Genomic DNA, 24,330 nt, shown 5'->3' on the forward strand with positions numbered 1-24,330 from the left:
TTGAACAGCAACTATTTTTCAGGTGCCATGTGGGATTCTTGACTCCTCTGATAGAAGCACTTTTCCTCTCCCAACGTGTTTTCAATAGGATCATACACATAGGTTGGCATAAACTATGGATGACCAACTCGACTTCCTCTTCCCGGGACATTCTCACTCATCCTGAAAGTCCCCTGTCCAGGCAAACCGGAATAGTTGGTGTATTAGTTGTCTAGACTACCACAACAAAATACCACAGACCGGGTAGCTTAAATGTCAGGAATTTATTTTCTCAGAGCTCTGGAGGCCAGGAGTCCCAGATCAAGGTGTTGATAGGTTTGGTTTCTTCTGAGGCCTCGTTCCTTGGCTTGAAGATGGCCACCCTCTCACTCTATCCTCATTTCACCTTTCTCTGTACATGGATCTTCCTGGTAGTTCTCTGTGTGAAAATTTTCTCTTCGTATAAAGACCACAGTCAGACTGAATTAAAGCCCCACCCCAAGGACCTTATTTTAAGTTAACCACCACTGTAAAGGTCGTACCTCCAGATACAGTCACATCCTGAGATGCTGGAGTTAGGACTTCAACACATGAACTTTGGGGAAACACAATTTAGCCTATAACAGTTTATTATGTTAGTTCGGCCTCATAAGTCTCTATTCTTCAGTAAAAATTCTTTAAGCACTTACTTTGAGTCAGAATATGTGATTGATTATTTGACCCAACGTCTGAAGCCAAACATCCATGCAGCTCCTCTTCTCATTACCCCATAAGAAATTGGGACGTTGGTACTCAAAGAAAAAGCAGAAAGCAAAATGACTCCTATTTTTATGGAAGCCTGAAGGTGACATGAGGAATTGTTTGTTTTTTTTAATTTATTTTTTATTGTTATTTCCCCAAACACATTTTTTTTTTCCCACTGTACAGCATGGGGACCCACTTACACATACATGTGTACATACTTTTGTCTCCCATTGTCGTGCTGTGACATAGTTCTCAGTGCTACACAGCAGGATCTCATTGTAAATCCATTCCAAGAGCAATAGTTTGCATCCGTTAACCCCAGGCTCTCAATCCCTCCCCCTCCCCCTGGCCAAATTCTCCAAGTCCATGATTTTATTTTCTGTGGAAAGGTTCATTTGTGCTGTATATTAGATATCAGATATGAGTGATATCACATTGTATTTGTCCTTCTGACTTATTTCATTCAGTATGAGAGTCTCTAGTTCCATCCATGTTGCTGCAAATGGCATTATTTCATTCTTCTTTATGTCTGTGTAGTATTCTGTTGTGTATATATACCACATCTTCCTAATCCAGTCATCTGTTAATGGACATTTGGGTTGTTTCCATGTATTGGCTATAGTGAATAGTGCTGCAATGAATATGTGGGTGCATGTGTCTTTTTTAGGAAAGCTTTATCCAGATATATGCCCAAGAGTGGGATTGCTGGGTCATATGGTAGTTCTGTGTATAGATTTCTAAGGTACCTCCATACTGTTCTCCATAGTGGCTGTACCAGCTTACATTTCCACCAACAGTGCAGGAGGGTTCCCTTTTCTCCACACCCCCTCCAGCACTTGTTATTTGTGGACTTATTAATGATGGCCATTCTGATTGGTGTGAGGTGGTATCTCATGGTAGTTTTGATTTGCATTTCTCTAATAATCAGGGATGTTAAGCATTTTTTCTTATGCTTGTTGGCTATCTGTATATCTTCCTTGGAGAAATGTCTATTCAGGTCCTTTGCCCATTTTTCCATTGCTTTTTTTTTTTCTGTTGAGTTGTATAAGTTGCTTGTATATTCTAGAGATTAAGCCCTTGTCCGTTGCATCATTTGAAACTATTTTCTCCTGTTCTGTAAGTTGTCTTTTGGTTTCTTTTTGGTTTTCTTTGCTGTGCAAAAGCTTGTCAGTTTGATTAGGTCCCATTGGTTTATTTTTGCTTTTATTTCTGTTGCTTTGGGAGACTGACCCGAGAAAATACTCATAAGGTTGATGTCAGAGTATGTTTTACTTATTTTCTCTTCCAGGAGTTTGATGGTGTCTTGTCTTATATTTAAGTCTTCCAGCCATTTTTGAGGTTATTTTCATGCATGGTGTGAGGGTGTGTCCTAGTTTCATTGATTTGCATGCAGCTGACCAGGTTTCCCAGCAATACTTGCTGAAAAGACTGTCTTTTTCCCATTTTATGTTCCTGCCTCCTTTGTCAAAGATTAATTGACCACAGGTGTCTGGGTTTATTTCTCAATTCTCTATTCTGTTCCATTGGTCTGTATGTCTGTTTTGGTACTAGAATGTCTTGATGACTGTGGCTTTGTAATAGTGCCTGAAGTCTGGGAGAGTTATGCCTCCTGCTTGGTTTTTGTTCCTCAGAATTATTTTGGCAATTCTGGTTTTTTTGTGATCCCATATAAAATTTTGTATTGTTTCTTCTAGTTCTGTGAAAAACGTCAAGGGTAACTTGGTAGCAATTGCACTGAATCTGTAGATTTCTTTGGGTAGTGTGGCCATTTTTACGATAATAATTTTACCAATCCAGGAACATGGAATATCTTTCCAATTCTTTACATCTTCTTTAATTTCCTTGATGAATGTTTTACAGTTCTTGGCATATATGTCCTTTACCTCCTCGGTCAGGTGTATTCCCAGGTATTTGATTTTTTGTGGTGCAATTTTAAAGGGTATTATATTTCTGTATTCCTTTTCTAATTTCATTGTTAGTATATAGAAATGCGACTGATTTCTGAATGTTAATCTTATATCCTGCTACTTTGCTGAATTTGTTGATCAGTTCAAGTAGTTTTTGGGTTGAGTCCTTAGGGTCTTCTATGTACAGTGTCTTGTCATCTGCATACAGTAACAATTTTACCTCTTCTCTTCCTATTTGGATGCCTTTCATTTGTCTGATTGCTGTGGCTAGGACTTCCAAAACTATGCTGAATAGCAGTGGTGAGAGTGGGCATCCCTGTCTTGTTCCAGATTTGAGTGAGAAGGCTTTCAGTTTTTCCCCACTGAGTATAACACTTGCTGTGGGTTTATTGTAAATGACTTTGATTACATTCAGGAATATTCCCTGTATATCCACTTTGTCGAGGGTCTTGATCATGAATGGATGTTGGACTTTTCTACTTCATTTAGGTGGTGGGTTAATTTGTCAATTTGAGATCTTTCTTCTTTTTTGAGGAATGCCTGTATTGCTATGAATTTCAATCAGAGCACTGCTTTTGTGGCATCCCTTAGGTTTTGAGAGGTTGTGTCTTCATTATCATTTGTCTCAATATATTTTTTAATTTCCCTTTCTTGATTTCCCCATTGACCCAATTGTTTTTTTAATTTCTTTCTTGATTTCCTCATTAATCCAACTAAGCATGTTGTTTAGTTTCCATGTAGTAGGTTTTTTTCTCATTTTTTTCCTTTGGTTGATTTCTAGTTTCATGCCATTGTGGTCAGAGAAGGTACTTGAAATAATTTCTATGCTCTTAAATTTGTTGAGGTTAGCTTCATGCCCAATATGTGATCAATTCTTGAGATTGTTCCATGTGCACTTGAGAAGAATGTACATTCTGATTTTTTTGGATGTAATGTCCAGAAAATGTCAATTAAGTCTAACTTTTCTGTTGTTTCCTTTAGGACCTCTGTTGCTTTATTGGTTTTCTGTCTAGAGGATCTGTCCATTGATGTGAGTGGGGTGTTAAAGACTCCTACTATGATTGTATTCTCATCAATTTCTCCTTTTATGTCTGTTAATATTTGTTGTATGTATCTGGGTGCTCCTATATTTGGGGCATATATGGTGATGATTGTAATATCCTCTTCTTTAATGGATCCTTTAACCATTAAATAGTGTCCTTCTTTTCTTTCTTTATGGCCTTTTTTTTAAAGTCTATTTTGTCTGATATGAGTATTGCAACTCCTGCTTTCCTGTCTTGTCCATTGGCATGAAATATCTTTTCCTACCCCCTTACTTTCAATCTATATGTTACCTTTGTCTTAAGGTGAGTTTCTTGCAGGCAGCAGATTGAAGGTTTTTGCTTTTTTATCCACTCAGCCACACTGTGTCTTTTGATTGGAGCATTCAGTCCACTGAATTAAGGTGGTAATTGATAGATGATTATTTATTGCCATGTTAAACCTCATTTTCCAGTTGATTCTATGATTTTCCATTCTTCCTTTCTTTTTTTGGTTGGATGGTCTTCAATTATTTTCTGCTCAAGTACTTTTCATTTTTTTGTGAATGTAATATTCGGTTTTGATTTGTGTTTGCCTTGCTTTTTAAGCACATTAACCCCTTCCTATAATTGTGTGTTTTAGCCTGATAGTCCTTTAGGTTCAAACACTCCATTACCATAATAAAATTAAAAAGAAAAAGAAAAAAAGAAAAGAGAAAAAAAAGGAAAAAAAAAGAATCTATTCATTCCCTTACTTCCCTTGCCCAGATTTTATGATTTTGATGTCTTTTTTAAAATTTCATTTTATTTTAAACATCTTCATGGTTAGATCTATATACCGACTTATTTAAGTGACTGCTCTCTGATTGTGGTTTCCTCCATCCTAGCTCTTTTTTTTTTCACAATTTAGAGAAGACTTTTCTGTATTTCTTTTAGAATGGGGTTTTTATTGCTGTATTCTTTTAGCTTTTGTTTGCTGGAGAAATTTTTTATTTCCCCTTCTATTTTAAATGATATTCTTGCGGGATATAGTATTCTAGGTTGCATATTTTTTCCTTTCAGTGCTTTAAATATCTCTTGCCATTTCCTCCTGGCCTGTAGAGTTTCTGCAGAGAAATCAGCTGATAATCTTATGGGGGTTCCCTTGTAGGTAACATTCTGCTTTTCTCTTGCTGCCTTTAGGATCCTCTCTTTATCATTAACTTTTGCCATTTTTATTATAATATGTCTTGGTGTGGGTCTATTTGGGTTCAATTTGTTTGGGGCACTCTGTGCTTCCTGTATCTTGAAATCAGTATCCTTTAGATTTGGAAAGTTTCCAGTGATAATTTCTTCAAATATATTTTCAACCCCCTTTTCTTTTTCTTCTCCTTCTGGAATTCCTATTATGCATAGATTGACCCACTTTATATTATCCCATAGGTCTCTTATATTGCTTTCATGTTTTTTCATTTGGTTTTCTGTCTCCTGTCCTGTTTGAGTGATTTCATTATTCTATCTTCCACGTCACTAATTTGTTCCTCTGCACTATTCATTCTGGTTTTTACTACCCTTAGCTCAGTTTGTATCTCTGCAAATGAATTTTCTAATTTTTCTTGGCTCCTCCTTATATTTTCTAGTTCCTTTCTGAGGGAGTCTGTGTTACTGTTCATGCCTTCTCTTAGTTCCTTCAGTATTTTCACTATCTCCCTCTCGAACTCTAAGTCTGTCAGACTGCAGAGGTCTGTTTCATTTTTGACTGCCTTAGGTGAGTTCTCCTGTTGCTTCAGCTGGGAATGGTTTCTGAGCTTCTTCACCTTGCTTGTGTTTTTCTTTTTCTTAGTGGAGGTGCACTCCCCATGGCTGGGCAGGGTTTGCCCTGCACTACTGCAGAGTGCTTCTGGAGGGTGGGCGGTGTTGGCCAGCCTGCTATGAGGCAGTGGGGCATTTCCTGACAGTGGGCGGGGCTAGCCACGTCCCTCTGTGGCAGAGGGTGCTTCCTGAGTGTAGGTGGGGCTAGCAGGTCACTCTGAGGCAAAGCAGCACTTCCCAAGGGTGGGCGGTGCTGGCCAGCTTGCTCCTCTGGAGTGGGGTGGTTCCTGAGGGCAGGCTACAAGAGGAATTGTTGAATAACTTTCATTGGTGACATCTTTGAACTTGAGAGAAAGATGTGTAATTGTGATAAGAACCAAAGTCATTTTTTTAGACTATGCAATAAAAAAGATACATATCATTTTAACCTACACAAACAGATCTCATCTGTTTCACAAAGCAGAATCATCATTCAGTGAACTGCTCAGTTCAAAATAATTCTGCCTTCTTTGAGGATAGCCCTCACATGTCAGTGGCCATGTTACAACTGAAATGACCATATGTGATGGATAAAGCCTATGCACCTAAGCCAGTCTCATCGACTTAGATATCCAATCAAGGGCCAAGAGGGACAAAGAGATAGAAAGTCATAAAGCTGAGTCAGGTTGATGGCAGGCTTCCAAGTAGAGGCTGCAAGTGCTTCAGCCATTCCATGTCCCAGAATCTTCTTGGTGACTTTTCTTCCCAAATTCTCAACACCCTCTCCTATTCCACCAGATACGTGAATGGCCTTCCAAATATTTTTCTTTCTTTCTTTCTTTTTTTTTTTTTTTTAATCTAACCAGGGTCAGATTTTATTACTCAAAATAGACTGACATAATAAGTAAACACAGTTATCTAGTACTAAAACAGCTGAGTCCTACTTGAGTTCTCTTAACTCTAGCATGCCTTCTATTTGCCCACCATGATACCACCAGTGCTAGTAAAGTCTGAATCATAGAAGGTGAGGTTAATACATATTGAAGGGATATAGAAATAAATGAATAAATGATGAAATAAAAGACACTTAAATGAACTAAATGTAAAAATTTGCTTTCACTTTTTCATCCTCACTTAAGACATAAAAGATGCATGGTTTTTAGTTGATTCTAAAATAACATCCTGGGGAATTCCTGCTGTGGATCAGGGGAAATCAACCCAACTAATATCCATGAGGACACAGGTTTGATCCCTGGCCTCAGTGGGTTAGGAATCCAGCATTGCCATGAGCTGTGCTGTGGGTCTCAGATGCAGCTCAGATCTGGAGTTGCTCTGGCTGTGGCGTAGGACAGCAGCTACAGCCCCAATTCGACCCCTCACCTGGGAACTTCCCTATGCCCCACCTGCAGTCCTAAAAAGCAAAAATAAATAACTAAACAAATAAAATAAAATATAAAATCAGATCCAGGTCCCAGGAAGTTTGGCAAGCATTTGTGTAGAGAGTAATCAGAAGAGCATGGGATCAAATGTCCCAAAATCATGTGCAATTAACCTCAGATACAGAAGGTATATGTGAACTCAGCCCTAACCCTTGAAAGCCCCAGCACAGTAAGCTGGGGAGATAACAGCTTGAGCACATTGGAACGAATTAGAACTCTGGCTTTTTCTAAAAACCTTCTTCTCAATTATTTGGCTTTTTAAATGGCCATTGAAACATATTTGTATTTTGGCATCCTTTGAAAAGGCCAGTCTTGACAATGACTTATGAGAGACCCAAGAACATAAATGTTTTAAAGCAGAGATAGAATTACAAATAATGTCAAGGGAAATGAAAATCTTTTCTCAGCTACTTAAAAGCAGTTTAGGTGGATGTGGCTAATGGCACAAGAACAGCACCTAACAGAATTAGGAAGACCTGTCCAAACATCTACAAGCAATGCTTGTGCCAAGGTGAGGTCTTTATGAGACATTGCCAGGATGCAGGCACAACAACACACATGCTCTGTTCATGCGGAGATTCCTGTGAAGAGGAAAGAGAAAAGAACCAAGCTGAAAACTGTCCTTGGTTCTTTCCATAGGTCAACAGTCAACAACAATGGGAAAAATTGTGGAACGTGGAAAAGGAACAGGAAGTCCACGTGAATGAGTTTCTCTCCACTTGGAAACAATGTGCACGGGAAAAGAAAGTTCCTCATTAAAACGGTGCTACTACTGGGTGATTTTTTTTTTTTTTTTTTTTTTTTGCCACCCCTGCAGCATATGGAAGTCCCCAGTTCCTGGGCAAAGAAACAAATCGAAGCCTTAGCTCAGCTCTTCACCACAGCTGTGGCCGTGCTGGATCCTTAACTTGCTGCACCACGGCAGGAACTACAATGTGTTGATATTTTTTGAGGGGTAAATAAGTGTGGTTTAGAGAGGGTGTGAAGGCTTTAAAAAATAAATCTACAATCAACTTATAAGCATGTCGCTTAAATTTTGACAAGTTACCTGACCTTTGGATTCTACCTCTGTAGACACAATCAGTCCATAACCTTACACAGATTATGAGAACATAACATGGGATATAATTCACAACATAGTCTTTGCTGTACAGTATTCCAGGCACAGCATTCAAATAAAATTCTTGAAAAAATAATGAAGTTGTAGTATCAAAACTGCTATGACATAGCAGGGAGAAAAAGAGAAACTCAACCTCCAAATCAAAATTACTGTTAATGGCAGGAACATTTAATAAGAATTTACTATGTGCCAGGCGATATGTTTCACAGTTTATAATCTTGCCTCATTTAAAAGGGATAGTAACCACAGGGTATTGGTTGTGATATGCACCCATTTATACAGAAATAAAACCTGAGGAATGAAATGGCCACATAATTTAATCAAGGGCAATCTAAGTGGCTAAGCAAGAAATTCAAACCCAGGTTGTCAGGGCTCAGAGACTCTACCCTAAACTACAATGTTATAGTGTCTCCCCATACTCAATGAGGAAAGAAAAGATGCATAAGTGAGAGGGAAGGAGGGCCCATCAGAAAGCAGTGGGTCATCAATTCCAGCTCAGGCATCAAGGAACCTTGACCATCTTCATATTCTTGGCTAAGGCTGACTCTGTTTCTACATGAAAGTTTCCGTTCCTCTTTGACCCTGGCAAAGCTACACCTGCAATGACGGGTTAAACTTTGAACATTGAAAGAACTCAGCCAGCGTCTCCAGCAATAACAGTTCAAGTGAGTAGAAAGACTGCTTCATAATGGGGATTTTGAAAATAAATACGTCTCAAAGGTATTTCTTTCTTGGCCAAAGACAAGAAAAAGAAGACTGATTGTAATCTGTGCATATTTAACAGCCTGAAAAAGAAGAATGAGTAGAATAGATAATACTCATTCCTTTTTTTTTTTTTCCCCTGATTTTTTAAGTTACATTTAGGAAGCGAAGGTAAATCCAGGAAAGAGACCACAGAGGGACTAGACTTTGAAAATGCCTTTAGATATTTAGGGCTGGATCTGGAGCTAAGATTTGGCAAGTCTCCCACAGAGAAAAAGAATAATAATTCAAAGGCTGGGAAAATATCCCTCAGTTTCCTCTTAAGGATTTTGTCATGTTCAAACTGGATAAAGAAGGCTGGGTCCTGAGTCAATAGCAGGCTTATGTAAATAGTACGCTGTTGGCATGGGTGAGAAAAAGAGAATGGCTAAGCCATCCTGAAAGATATTCTATTTCCTCCAAGGAAACAGGTCTAAGTGGCAGAAAGTGAGATTGGGTCTAATACCCAGTTCAAGTAAACTACTATGAATTCATTACTGTGGGAAATCAGGGAAATTTGAAGGAAAATACTTCCCACGGGTGTATCTGGGAAGAGGGAGTGGAAAACCTCCAGCAAATCGATCACCATAGGTTTAAGGGTCCACATAATGTTTGACTTCATATTATTTGTTCAAGGATAATAACGATCATTTTGTTGAAGTTCCATTTCTACCTAGTGAAGTGGGAAATATGTTTTTTTAAAAAAAAATCTGAATGCAAAAAGCGCAGAGTAGGATGCTCAGCTCTGTGGAGCTGTTTCTGTTTTCTCAGCCTGTCATTATCAAATTTGTTGCTTGTCAGCTAACTTGCAGGAAACTAAACACTGTACTTGGGTTATAAATTCGAAGGGCAATTTTGATGCTGAACTTCTGTGTAGTAGATTGTAATATTTTTGTTTAAATATGCACTGACCTTGGTGGTGCCCACACATACAAGGGGTGGTGCCCCTCTTTGGTGACTTCTTTTAGGAGGAACAAAAATTGGTGAAGAAACCATTGTTTGTTGGGGTTTAGACCCAAATACATATCATAGGGAGTTCCTGTCTTGGCTCAGCAGTAACGAAACCAATTAGCATCTATAAGGATACAGGTTTGATCCCTGCCCTGGCTCAGTGGGTTAAGGATCTGGCCTTGCCATGAGCTGCAGTGTAGGTTGCAGATGTGGCTCAGGTCTGGCATTGCTGTGGCTGTGGTACAGGCCGGCAGCTGTGGCTCTGATTCAGCCCCTGTCCTGGGAACTTACATATGCTGCAGGTACGGCCCTAAAAAACAAAACAAAACAAAAAATACATATCATATTGCTTTTTTGTGTCATTGGGTTAAAAACTCAGAGCTCTTGAAGCTAACTCAGAAGAACTTCCAATACCTACATGTATTTTTACTCATGATAACATTAATAGGATATTAGATTTATTTGTTCCTCAGATCCAAGTTGGTAAGACTTTCCTTCTTAAAAAATGTCAATAATTTGAGCAGGATTTCCATTCCCCAAACACTAGGGATTTTTTTTAAGAGAGGGAGATTTATTACCCACAGGTAAACACATGTATCACCTGGTCACTTATTCTAACCCTTGAGGCGAGCCCTCCCCAACTCATTTACTACTGAAAGAAGAATTGGTGGTGAAATTTAATTAAAGTTGCTTCTTTCTTATTTAAAGCACTGATATTTGGATTTTTGATAGGCCCTACCAGAGGTAATACAAACCATAAAGCAAGCAAAACTTCTCAAGTTACAGTGTGAGCTGTAGTGATATCCCGTATCTTACTTATAATACTCAAGGGACTGAATTAGACCTTTGTGCTGTCATGTATGCACATGTCAAGACAGGCTCCCCTAAGGTTTTCACAGGTGAGGAAGGAAATGTATGTTATAAATGCCCAAGAAGCAGAATTATCTAAACACCTTCTAGCATCCCTGATGAATAAGAATAATTGATCACCAATGTAAACCAACACACTTCCATTCAAATGTTCATTTTATAAATAATGCTTATTGTATCATTTAGAAAGAAGTAAGTTACACTGCCATAACAAATTCACCCCCATATTTCAGTGGTTAAAGCAATGAAATAGTGGCTTGTTGTCCACGAGCCGTTGTGGGTTGGCAAGCTTATGATACTCCTCTGTTTCCAACACAGTCAGCATCCTGGGTTGGATAAAGTCTCACCATTTAGAAGATCACTTAGCTCAATAGCATAGAAAATGGGAATATGGACACTTACATCCCAGATATTAAATCCTTTTTCTCAGAGGAGACATGTATATTTAATTGACTGAGGTAAGTGATCTGATTTTGTTTAAACTTCAGTGCATGGAGGAACTGAAATTGGACCTTGTCCCCAGAGGAAGAGAACCAGAAGTATGAGTAAACAGAATTTGTAGCCTCCTTACCAAAAAGAAGGTGTTACTCAATGGTTTGAGGGCAGCTACAGGATTCTCTTCTGCAAAAAACTCATGTGGTTTATGACAATCTTCCATTTAGTTACAGGCTTTTTTGTTGGCTCACTACTTATTATTTATTTACTTATTTATTTTTAAAGTAAATTGACTTGCAATGTTGTTCCAATATCTGCTGTAAAGCAAGGTGACCCAGTCATACATATACAGACATTCTTTTTCTCATACTGTCTTCCATCATGTTCTATCGCAAGAGATTGGATATAGTTCCCTGTGCTGTCAGTCAGAAAAAGAAAGACAAATGCCATACAATATACTTATACGTGGAATCTAAAATGTGGCACAGATGAACCAAACCACAAAACATAGACAGACTCACAAACATAGAGAATAGACTTCTGGTTGCCAAGGGGGAGGAAGGGAGTGGGATGGATGGGGAGTTTGGGGTGGGCAGGTCCATTTATTTATTAACATTTACTTTTTAAAAATTGAGCATATCCTTAATTCTGATTGCACATGAGTCTTCGAGAGATTTAAATATAAGATTTCTGCTCTCCATTTGCCCAACTTTTTAAGGTAAGCTCAAGCTTCTCTGTAAAAACAAAATATAGCCAACCCAGGCAGGATAAAAGCTAATCTGGGCAGGCTTTCGGAGGGATGTTAACATCAGAGTAAACTTTTACAGCGTGAGGAGGTGTTACAAAGGCACCTGGATGGAGAAGTGACTGAAGCATCTGTATTCCAGACCAGAAAAAAGTAGGTTCCAGATGCTTGTGGTAGGCAGATTCTTGGGCGGTATTAACTAAAAATTCACCCTTTCTGTCTCAAGTAAAATTAAAAAAAAAAAAATGCAAGTAGTATTTACTACTTCAGGAGTCAGAGATTCAAATGCGTCACAAATGTGCACAAGGAAGCAGGGGATAGCAAGCTTTCACCACTAAGCTGCATATCTGAAAGGATGGTGGATGGGGTTTGCAGAAGGTTTTGGTTTCACTAAGGAATGTGAACCAAATCCATCAGGAGAACTCAGAGCTTGCCCTGAGGCCTTAAAGGAACTTCCTCCTGTTTTCAATAGCTCCTGCTTTCCCTGGAACCACTGTCAGAATGTTGAAAAGCTAGAGTGCCGAAGAGAAAATATACAGATGGGAGTGTAAGAAGTCCACGTGATAAGGCTGTATCTGAATAACAATTATCTTGTTATAATATTCTGACCACTCATCTGTCTACTTGTAAGACCTCTGCCGTCTTTGAATCATAGGTGGGTTTTCAGAAGGCCATTAAGCGCCAATGCCTCTTTTCACCATCTGGGACTTAAAACGGTGTTGAGGATAAATAGAAAGTAGTATTTAGAGATACTCTAATAGTGAACCTAGGCACCATGAGAGAAGAATATTTATCCTTGCTGACTTTTTTTCTCCTCAACTATGCAGTGGAACCAATAAGTACATCAGATATGAGGAGAGTTAAATCAGATTAATCAAAACAGACGATCCCACAGGGTAACAATCTCCTCGGTGAGACTTTGACCTTATCTTTTTCTGAACTCCTATAGAGGGAATATTTGGCTCCACCTAATTTAAGAGGCCATTATATACACTCAGCGGCATGCCGACCAGCAAAGATCTTCATGGTATTTTACTATTGACAGATTCTCCCGTTCATTACTGTATCTTCATGACTTTGACACTTACCATTCTCTGCGAACAAGCTGTTGTCACCATCACATCCATCCACAGTTGCACAAACATGCTAAGATCATAATGATTATAAGTGACAGAGTAGGATTTGTCAGAAAACATGGAATTCAGCTCAGATTCTGACAAAAGCTGCTGCCTGATCTTAGAAAAAAATCACTGGTTTTCGAGTCTCATTTTTTCATCTCTAAAATGGGTATACTTATAAATTAATTATCTCAAACAGTCAATGAGAGGATTAAGTACTATAAGATCTAAGGGAGTTCCCATTTTGGTGCAGCAGCAGAAACAAGTCCAACTGGTACCCAAGAGGATGAGGGTTCGATCCCTGGTCTCGCTCAGTGGGTCAGGGATGCGGCGTTTCCATGAGCTGTGGTGTGGGTTGCAGACACGGCTCAGATCTGGTGCTGCTGTGGCTGTGTCATAGGCCAGCAGCTGCAGCTCCAATTCGACCCCTAGTCTCAGAACCTCCATATGTCATGGGTGCAGCCCTAAAAAGAAAAAAAAAAAAAGATAAGGCACTTGCTCAAGATACATTGAATCTCTTTTCTGAAATCTTAATCTTATATTTTTCTCTGTAGTCTACTATAAAATCTATTATCTTTTTTATGCTATTGTCTGTTATATCTAACTTGTTGGACCAAGGAAAGGACTGTCCAAAGGTAAAAAAAGATTGCAGGAAATGTATACTTACATATTGTGTGTGTATATTTTTAATACAGTTATAGAAATACTTCACAGCATTTGTATATAAATTATATAGTAGTATTCACATTAGTATTGGTATAAATACAATACTATTCATGTTATAAATTGGGATGACTATAAAATGTACCATGATACACATTATATATAGTCATATAAATTATGTATATACAATGCACCTTTGGATATAAATTTTGATATACCAAGTTAAGTATATTATTTGCACAGTATGTGCCTATGTTTTGCATGCTTATCAGCACATTTTGGCAGAATTGGACTAGAACAGGGCATAGGTTATACACACAGAAAAATAAGCATGACAGCTGCATTCACCTTGAATATTGATGAGGGGAAGGGATACAAACATCATTTAACCCCACTCCCAGGTACACACACACACACACACACACCATCAAAAACTTTGTTTATTTGCAAACAAAGTTTGCTTGAATGCAGAATGACTTCCAGAGATAAAGGAACCAATGTCCAGAGCCTTCTCTGAACAAATGGCAGCTTATCTGGCCACCTGTCCTTCTGGGACCTCTAAGGTCCAGGTTTCTGACAAAGATGACTGGGAGTGCTTCCGGTGGGTAGAATAATGTTTCCACAAATATGTCTATGTCCTAATGCCCAGCACCTATGAATACATAACTTACGCGGAAAAAAGATTTTTGTAGATGTGATTAAGAATCTTGGGATGGGAAGATCATCCTGGATTATTCATTAATTAATTACTTTATTTATTTATTCATTTTGGCCACACCTGAGGCATATGGAAGTTCCGAGGCTAGGGGTTGAAATAGAGCTGCTGCTGCTGGCCTACACCACAGCCACAGCAATGCTTGCTTTGGCCGCATCTGCGACCTATGCCTCAGCTTGTGACCATGCCAGATCCTTAACCCAAGGAGCAGGGCCAAGGATCATACCCACATCCTCGCAGACCCTATGCTGGGTTCTTAACCTGCAGAACCACAAAGGAGCTCCCTATCATGGATTACTTAGGTGCTCAGTGGAATGCCTGGGGTCCTTCTAAGTGAAAAAGGGAAGCACGAGCCTCAGAGTCAGAGCGGTGTGGACTCAAGTTAAGGAATGTGGACAGCATCTAGAAGTTAGAAAAGGGAAGGGGCCCTCTTCCCTAAAACCAGGAGAAACATAGTTCTCCTAACACCGTGATTTTAACCCCATAACCCCCATTATAGATGTCTGACCTCGGACTTTTGAGGATAGTGAATGTGTGCTGCTCTTCGCCACTCACCGTGTCCGCATGCTCCAGGAGCAATAGGAAGCGAATGCAGTGCTGTTTCCCACTGGCCAGAGCCCCACTGCTGCAGGGTATATTCTCAGAATGTGCTCCACTTATGCTTTGGTCTAAACCAAAGTGTGCCGAGCCTCTCCCGGCTTTTGTGATCTAGAAAACGCTGGCCTGTGGCCCCCAACATCTCACAGTGTGAATGCGTGCACCCCTCTGCCGTCCGCTTCAGTCCTGGCTCACTGCCTCTAGTCTGCAACGTGAACCCATGGAGAAAACGGGCTGGAGATAATCTGAATAACAGACCCACATTACAAGTACGATCAGGCTCTCTTCTCTCATCGCAGTCAGGCCCAGGGACCACAATCATTTGTCCATGCCCTATCCCCGGTGATGTCTGACTCAGGGTGAAGGTTAACGCCCTTTTGCTGGCTGACGGCCCAATCTTGGCCAGTCTTCTGCAGACACTCAGCATCTTACCTATGCTCCTCCTTCCCCACGCCACCAAGGGCTTCCTCCTGGCCTCAGCCATGACCCCTCCATGTGACTCCTACACGATATGAGAATGTGGGCCTCTTTCCAGCATCCTAAAGTACACATGTTTCTACGGGTTGAATTCTGGCCCTAAAAAAAGATGTTGAAGTCTCAATTCCAGGTATCTGTGAATGCGATCTTACTCAGAAATAAGGTCTTCCTACAAAAAAAATCAATTCGTTATGAGGTCAGACAGCGCTAGAGTGGATCTGAATCCAGCGACTGGTGTCCTCATATGAAGAGGGAGATTTGGATGCAGATGCAAAGGAAAGGCAGCACCGTGAAGGTAGGCCGAGGTAAAGGTTAGAATTAAGTGGCCACAAGCCAAGGGCTGCCAAGGGTTGCCAGAAACCACCCAAAGAGAGGGTCTAGGAAAGAGGCAAGGAGCTCTTTCTCCCTGAGGGCTTCCTGAAAGCACCAACCTTGCTGGCACCTCGATATCAGAGTCTGGCCCCTTGTACCATAAGGAAAACCCTTCTGCAGCTTTAAGCCACTCAGTTTGCGGTAATCTGAAGCAGCAGCCCTAAAACATGAATAGGGTAAGGCCAGGATCTGGGCTACTCCCATGTAATCCTACACTCACACTCTGCACAAGCCCCTGTACAAGGGATGACAAAGATGGATCTATTTTTGCCACCCCAGCAGGAGGGGACACCATGCACACGCCCCTGCCTGGCAGCGTCCCCACTGGGTAACCTGCACACACCGACATTGACACCGTCTGGTTATAAAGTGAAAAGTTAATGTGTCAGCACAGCGGTGTCCCTGTTAACTCCTGATTTGTTTCCTCATTTGCGTAAACACGAACCCAACTATCCGCCGAGTCGGGGAAAGGAAACCTCATCAGGGAGTTTTATAGGTTGTGTAAGTGTTTCCGACACCTGGGCCTCGTTGTACATACAGAATCCTACATCTGAGCCACTGATTTTCTTTGGTAAACAAAAAATTCAAAATTCTTAACATGTGGCATTCATCTGAATCCCTCAGGGAAATAAACATCGTGTGCTGACAGAAGAGCCAGCTACTCTGAAACTCAGGAACCTAATTCATATCCTTGCCTTAGTCTGACAAGAACAAGATAGTCTATGCTTACAAAACCTGGGAAGTGGGTGCATATTCTAGGGTTATCCTAAAGGACCTTCAGAGTCTCAAAACCAAGTATGGCCATGGCAGTGCCTAACACCCCGGGCTACCCAGTGAAGGGTCGTGTTGAAGGCTTTCCTCTTTATAACAAAAATCTCTCAGCCCAGGGGCCATTTGTATTTCTTCCCTGGTCTTACTGAATTTGGAGAATTAGGGAGTTGTCAAAGAGCAGGATTTCAATCAGGTGAGGAATGATTGAAACCCTATAAGGTATACATCTTGAGAAAACGGAGAAGGCAATATTTCTCTAATTGAAGTAACATTTCTTGGAGTTTCCATTGTGGCACAGCAGAAATGAATTGGACTAGGGACCATGAGGTTTCAGGTTCGATGCCTGGCCTTGCTCAGTGGAATCAGGATTTGGCGTGGCCGTGAGCTGTGGTATATAGGTCGCAGACACGGCTTGGATCCTGCGTTGCTGTGGCTGTGGTGTAGGCTGGCAGCTGTAGCTCCAATTAGAACCCTGGCCTGGGAACCTCCATATGCCGCAGGTATGGCCCTAAAAAGCAAAAAAAAAAAAAAAAAAAGCAAAAAGAAAAGAAATAACATTTTTTAGAGCATGGAGATTCTAGGAAAATCTGACCCTCTCTTTGCAAGTCTTCAAACCCAACTTCCAGGGGGAACTGGGGTTATGTTTTTTTAAGGGTACAAACCTGTTACCAGTAGATAAATAACTCCTAGAGATTAATTACAGCGTACGGATTATCAGTAACAATAGTGTATTATAAACTTCAAATTTGCTGAGACTAGATCTCCCTGCGAGCACCACACAAAAGAAACCATAGTGGGATAGAGAAGTTGTCCAATGCTGTGGCGGTAATCCTATGTCCATTTGTTTCTTTGGAAGATTGATATTTCTGTATTGATATTGTCTGTTTAATAAGATAGTGTCATATGTTTCCTTCAATTATATGCATTTTTATTTTTGTCTTTTTAGGGCTGCACCCACGGCATATGGAGTTTCCCAGGATCGAATTAAGAGTTGTAGCCGCTGGCCTACACCACAGCCACAGCCATGCCAGATACAAGCTGTGTCTGCAACCTACACCACAGCTCCCGGCAACACTGGATCCTTAACCCACTGAGCAAGGCCAGGGATTGAACCCATGTCTTCATGGATACTAGTCAGATTTGTTTCCATGGGGAGTTATTCCTGGATTGGCATAAGCCACTTATTGATTAAAGAGTGTTTAATCCACTTGACATGTTAGATTTTTACGCTTTACTATTAGGGATGTGTGTGGCTTTGAGACTACTTTCATACTTGAGAAATTAATAATTTTGTTCCACGTTAAGTGAGGGGCTAGTAACTTGATTTCTTTCACTAATCATTCCTGATATGGTAAACCTTGCCTGCGTAGTCTTCCAGACTCATAGGAATAAGTGTGAAGTTACATTTTTGTTGGGGCTGGTCTGAATTATCGTTGGGTCATGGTAGCTTATTTTTCACTCAATGTATGGTCCGAGGTTGTGTTTAAAGTTCCTGCGCCATTGAGTTTCTTGTGCTATTAAGTTTCTTTTGTTCTGTGTTCATAAGGTTCTGAGTTGCTTGAAGTCATGTCTTGCAGTAATTCTCCCTGAATAAGTGCAGCCTACATGTATGCACAGAATATCTGCTCCTGGTATGGATTCTGAACCATGGAAGGCCCTTCTTGGCTGTCCCTTTTATTAGTTATGTCTCTTAAAGTTCTGGCAGACCTGCTGTTTTGCTCAGATTATGGAACTCTCTGTCTCCTTGTTCTCCACCAAGCCCTCCACTGGTTTGGACAGTGCCCTTAGGCATGGAGTTTTCCAAGCTATGCTTTAAAGTTACTCCCCAAAGGCAGAGCTATGGGGCTCTGCAAGAGATTTAGTCAACTGCAAATTTAGAGAGAGCCCAGTCCACACAAGGTCACCCTCAGTTCTGACACCAATTGCAAGTCCATGGTTTTCCAGACTATCACTGGAAATACTCACATAGCCTATTGGAAGCTTTTCTATTCACAGTTACAGTTTATTACAGAGAAAAGAAACATATTATAGTAAGCCAAGGGACAGGACATAGAGAACAGAGTCTAGGGAAAGCAAGGAGTGCATAGCATCTGCTGTCCTTTTCCCATGAAGTTCCAAGATGTATCATTTTCCTGACATCTGCGCACGACGACACATATGGCGTCTGAATGAAAACAACAGAAATAGAGACTTCGTTGGGTCTATTGTTATTTGCTATCTAGTTCTTCAAGAGTAGTTTGAGGGACAATAAGTCTGAGCCTTCATGTTATAGAAAAGAAAATTGAGTCTCAAACACGTGTCATAACTGATCTATGGTCACCCAAAGCACTGTAGCAAGTTGGGTCTAATATCTAATTCCCTGAGATCCCTGTGCACTGGAGTATATAAGAGGCCAACCTGAAGTGTCTCATGTTCTGTTTTATGTGCTTCGGAGAAAGGTTTTTTTTTGTATGGTAAGATAATATTACTGTTTTGGACCCTTGGGAATTTCTTTTAAGATAATTTCCTCATCCATCACAATAATCTCTACTCTGCTCATATAATACCAGTGTATATATTTTCATGTGCACATCTCTTATCTCTGTGAACCCTACCCAATCAAAACCCTATTTCACATTTGAAAATTCTGAAGAAAAACAGAGGGTGATGATTTTCCCAGTGTTGCTCAGTTTGCTGTATAATTCACACTAGAAGCCATGGCTTCTGACTTCTAGTTCAGGCCTCTTTCTACTATGCCTCATTTTGAAGACATCTGTTTCCATCAGAATCAAGGGATTCTCCTGCCCTCCAATCTAAAGCATCAGCATGTGAAATTACAGCCCCTCTGGCTAAATCTTCCTGCCTTAGCTCTCCAGCTTGACACAACATCAGAGCCCTGTCACCCTTCATTTCCTTGTGTATTAAAGAAAGATGCAGGAATAACCTGACTTCCGTTTGTCTCTCAAAGTCACACCTTCACTTTTCCCTAGTTGATATTTAGGATGCATGCAATTTTGATCTTTTATTCCTGATCTGTGGATTTTGGAAGTGCAAGAAAGGTTAAGTACTATCTCTGGTGCCAAGCTACTGAGAAAAGCCCGGAAATGCCTGTGTTCAGATTGCAGGTGCAAAAGATTGAAAGATGCCAAAACTCACAAGAAAGATGCCTCTGAGAATAAACATGTCTGGACTCAGAGCAAACGCTGAAATAATTGGCTGAATTCTTTCCCAAATATCCCACTCGTGGTTATGGGATAAAAAATGTCTCAAATTGGGAAAAGACTATAAAGCCTTGCAGAGGAAGAGGGTAGATTTTACCAGGTTGCCTCAAAGGCCACATCTATCAGATGGGCTTAATATTTATATTGTTCCCATGCCAACTCAGTTCTATCAACCGAAATAATGTTCATGTGGATAGGAGCAGATATACCACCAAGCTGATGAAAATTGGTTTCAGGGTCCCGTACTTGCGTGGGTTTATTAAACCCAGGAACTTTGTTCATGGGTTTACAAGGCTATACATTTTGGAATGTTTTAGTCAAAATAAAAAGTTTTAATTTCATCGGGTTAAGGCAAATGTCTCTTTTTACTTTGACTTCCCTTCTGTCATATATATATTTTTTCTTTTTTGGCAGTGACCCTAGCCACTGCACTGACAATGTCAGATCCTTAGCCTGGTATGCCACAAAGGAACTCCCCTTCTGTCATACTTCTCCTCATATGGGATGAATTTAAGTCACTGTGGTCATTTTTGGATTCTATATAAGAGGAAATCTAGGGAAATATCACCTTCTTTTTTTCCTTTTAGAGCCACACCTATGGCATATTGAAGTTCCCAGCCTAGGGGTCAAATTGTAGCTGCAGCTGCCAGGCTATGCAAAAGCCACAGCAGTGACAAATCCAAGCCACATTGGTCACCTATGCTGGAGCTTGTGGCAATGCCAGATCCTTAACCCACTGAATGATGCCCAGGATCAAACCCACATTGTCATGGATATTAATCGGGTTCTTAATCCACTGAGCCACAATGGGAACTTTTAGACTCGCCACTTTTTAATTAGTTTATCTATTTATGTTACTATCATGTCAGAAATATCGCTATTGCCCTGGTGCCAATCGCTTGCTCAAACTGGTTACATGGCAATTTAGGGTCAAAAGTTCATATCATGACAAATGTGTCTTTGAATTTCCATAACAAAGAGTACACAGGTAGTATAAGAGAAATGAAGGAAATTTATAAAGTTAGAATTTAGTCCGTAAAAATTATTTTAATAATCAGACAAGTAAGTAGAAGATAGTTTTCAATGATTCCCGGTCAAGATATATTTGTTATTTCCAAAAATATATTCAGGAGTTCCCTTGTGGTACAGTGGGTTAAAGATCCTGCTTTGTCCCTGCAGCAGCTTGGTCACTGTTGTGGCACGAGTTTAATCCCTGGCTCAGGAACTTCTACATGCCACAGGTGCATCCAAAAAAAAAAAAAAAAAAAAAAAAAAAGAGGAAGAGAGAAATATATTCAGTAAAGCATGAATTTACGTCACTTAAAATTAAAAATTAAAAATATTCCATGATTTTAAAATATTTTATGTGAATAATGACAGAATTTATCAGAATTCTTATGTTTCTAGGGCATGAATATACAATAACACTGAAAACTATAAGCATGCCTACAACAGCTCAAGATGAAAGAAACACAATAAAATGTGCCAAATTTTACAAAAATCCTAAATATTTATACAGAAATACCTCTAGTAAGTTGTTAAGCTGAAATGGTTCTAAATTATCATTTTTAGAGATGTTAAATGTAGAACCACCATGGTAGACAAAAAGACATTATTTTTTACATCTTAGGTGGAAATTACATTATCAAATTTGTGTAAAAAAAAGTGGTGATGCGTGTGCACACAAACGTGTAGGGGGAAAACTGTGTTATAAGTGATATGTCAGGAAATTAATGAATGAAATAATCCGTTATTTTCCCAGACTTTGGGATATTAACAATATTTGTCAACTTGTGAAAATGTGACATTCTTTAAATTCTGTATACCGAATTGTGTAGTCACTATTTTTTATATTTTAAAATTATTTCTCCAATTTTTATAATCTTTCAAACCCTCAATCCGCCCCTATGTAGGAACATCATACATCACATCCTTCAACTATGCTCATAACCAGGCAAAATGAAATTCACAAAAGCTGAGAACAGAACTTGGCAAATTTCTCATGGTTTATAGTTACCCAGGGGGCTTATTAAATCACACAGCACTGGACTCCATCCCCAAATACACTGATTCGGCATGTCTTGGATGGGGTTAAGAATCTGCTTTTCAACAAATACTTATTGAGCAAATTATAGTTCTAGAGACTGAACAGTGGACAAATAAACAAAACAGTTAATTCTGATAAGCTAGTGTAGGGAAACAAATAATGAACAAATAATTAAGTGGCATGGTGGATGTTGGTAGAGTCTGTAGAGAAAATTCTAGTGGAGAAGGAGGCATTGAGGGCTGGACGGAAGGTTCGTTTGCCATATTAAATATGATGTCCAGGGAAGGTCTCACTGACCAGGAACACTTAGACAAAGACCTGCTTAGTGGTTGAGTATCCAATGATGATAACAGCATTTTATGTACTTACTATTTGTGTTATTTTACCAGCTTTTAGTGCCTATTATATATTAGAGATAGTTCTAAGAATTTTACATTTATTATGTCATCTGTAGTTATCTCAACAGCCTAATAAGATAGGGACTTTCTCACCTTTTGATCAATGGTAACATAGAAGATCAGTGAAGTTGAGCAGCTCTCTCAATATGACACAATATGGACAAGGAAGATTTGGATCCCAACATTTTGTGGATCATGGTTTTACAACGTGTGTTAAATACATATGGTTCTCCAGAATTAAGTCGTAACGTTCCTCTAACATGTGAGATCTCACTAAGTTCCAGGGCTGCCAGATAACTGTAACCTCAGGTAACTTGTTTTAGTCAAGGCTCAGTTTCTCCATCTGTGAAATGGGGCTATCACTATTCTTCCAAGAGGATGATCATGAGTATTGAGAGTTAATCTTTATTAACCATTAAGCACACTGTCTGGCATATATCAGGTGCTCAGAAATGAGAATCGCTATCACCATCATCTACAATTGTCGTAAAAACTCTGGGTAACCTCCCATCCTAGCAAAATAATCCCATCTGTGAGAAAGTGTTAGACTAAGTATTCTCCAAAATCCTTCCTATCTTCCTACTGCTCATATTTTATGAGTCTATATAAAATGTTCAAGTAGGAAAAAGAGTTCTATGGAAATGTCGAAAGTGTATATTTGGTTCTGAATAGACCAGACACGTCAAAGGGCATTTGACATATTTCCCAGACACAGGTGAATGTGTAGAGAAATTATCTACAGTAAGCCTTTATGTTGATGAATACTGTAGAGCTTGGTGATTTGTACTCTTCTGCCTTTCCTACTTATGGTCAAAATTAAGAGTTTTACATTTCTAGCAGGAACATTCATTTACAAATCAAGCTAGATGTAAGAGTGTAACAGAGGGCTCATTCAAAAGGAGACCTTCTCAGCTCATAACAACCACAAACTAGTACAAATATCTCTATAGAATGTTCTCATCCATGAAGGAGAAAACAGGAAATTTTCCAAAATTCCTCTGAGTTCTGGCTTGAATATAATATTTTTCAATTCAATGTTATTTTTTTCTAAACAGAGAAAAATAGAAACTGAGTGTTATGCACAAATCAAAACATGAAAAAAAAGAGATTATTGGCTCTAGCTTTTACCCTATGAGGAATTTCCAAAACATAGTTAGATGTTTCTGTCTAAATGCTATCAATAACTGGTGGTTTATTATCTTAAAGCATCTCATTTATGATGCTCAAATTGTTAGATTCTTCTAGATCTTCTAGTCAATGTAAGAGAATATGAGGAACTTTCTCTCCTGCCCCCAAAGAGGAACAAGGGTTCAAAACATTCCCACATGACATCAGACCAAGGATAGAGTCATCATGAGAAATAGAAGTCTGATCAAACCAGCCAGGAACAGGAATAGACGACTGCTAACCCAGCAGTTTAGGAGCATGGATAGTAATGGTTTACTTGCATGGGGTTATGAGAAAGTAAAACGGTCCTACAATCAGAAATCTATTGAAAGTATGCTGATTCAATAGCTAAATGCATTGCATTCTTGTGTGGTATATTATCTTTAAAGATGACTGCAAAAAGTCCTTGTCTTCCTTCTTCCATGATATAAACAAACTTGTCTAAAGTACTGCAGAAAAAGAGGCCACCAGGAGGAAACCAAAAATGGGCCAGCTGATAGCCTGTACCATCACCAGACATAGTGACATAGTGAAACCTCCTTGGTTGCTCCACCAGGAAGGCCCTGCTGTGCTTGCAGCTTAATGCAAATTAATATTGCTGACCTATATCACATGAGTAGAAACAAGCTACAATCAGACTGAAATTGCAGCACTATGAGTAAATAATTTTGTTTTGATGGTAGTTTAATATACTAAGTTTTGAGGTAATTTGTTAAGGATGTAGTCAATTACAATGCTGTGAAATAAAGCTAAAATCACAATCAACAGCTCTGTTTTTCAACTGGAGAAATTAATGAACAAGACAGAGACAATTACAAAATCTCTACATAGAGAAGTAAGCATGATGTTAAAAATCTTTTTCTAAGAAATCTCTTCCCTCAAACTGAAGTAAAATTGAACATTTACTGGGGGAAAAAGGTACCTATCAATCAAGGAAAATAAAATAATTACTTCTGAGGAAATGAAAATATTAGCAACGTCTTCAAAGCACTTAAAAACACTGAATTATATTCAAAAGCCTCAAAGAGATAAAAATAAGTAAACCATTCAAACAAAAAAATGCAAGCAAAGAAAGGTGAACATAA

The sequence above is a fragment of the Sus scrofa genome, chromosome 8 (assembly GCF_054392235.1).
Source record: "Sus scrofa isolate SSC_HxYL_T2T_F1_AM1 chromosome 8, Sscrofa_HxYL_maternal_Yorkshire_Landrace_v2.0, whole genome shotgun sequence".
In the NCBI taxonomy this organism is placed as follows: domain Eukaryota; kingdom Metazoa; phylum Chordata; class Mammalia; order Artiodactyla; family Suidae; genus Sus; species Sus scrofa.